The following is a 412-nucleotide window of genomic DNA, read 5'->3' as shown; positions in this document are numbered from 1 at the left end:
GCACTTTCAATCTCCCCCTTTTTGATGATGACAAACACTACACCAATTGTAATAACAATTGTTTGATGAATTAGCTTGAAGATTGTGTTGGCATGATTGATATGATGCGCGAATATTTCGGAAGCTAGTTATTACAATCAACCTGCACAATCAAAAAACAACAAAACAAACTTTCTCCCCCTTTTAACATTATCAAAAAAGATAACCAAGGTCAAAAATGAGGCAGAGATATGAGTTAAGCATAAAAACGAAGTTAATGAATTAATTTGGGATTTAACTATTAACCTGTTTTATTTTTGGGTGTCTTGAACAAATGCGCTTGTTTAGACAATGAAATAGCCAATAGGTAAAAGAGAACGACATATAAGATTTAATCAAATCAATTAGCATAGAAAGCAATGTAATCAGCATG

Source organism: Lupinus angustifolius, unplaced genomic scaffold (genome assembly GCF_001865875.1).
Source record: "Lupinus angustifolius cultivar Tanjil unplaced genomic scaffold, LupAngTanjil_v1.0 Scaffold_519, whole genome shotgun sequence".
NCBI lineage: Eukaryota > Viridiplantae > Streptophyta > Magnoliopsida > Fabales > Fabaceae > Lupinus > Lupinus angustifolius.
Note: the sequence above shows the minus strand (reverse complement) of the source record.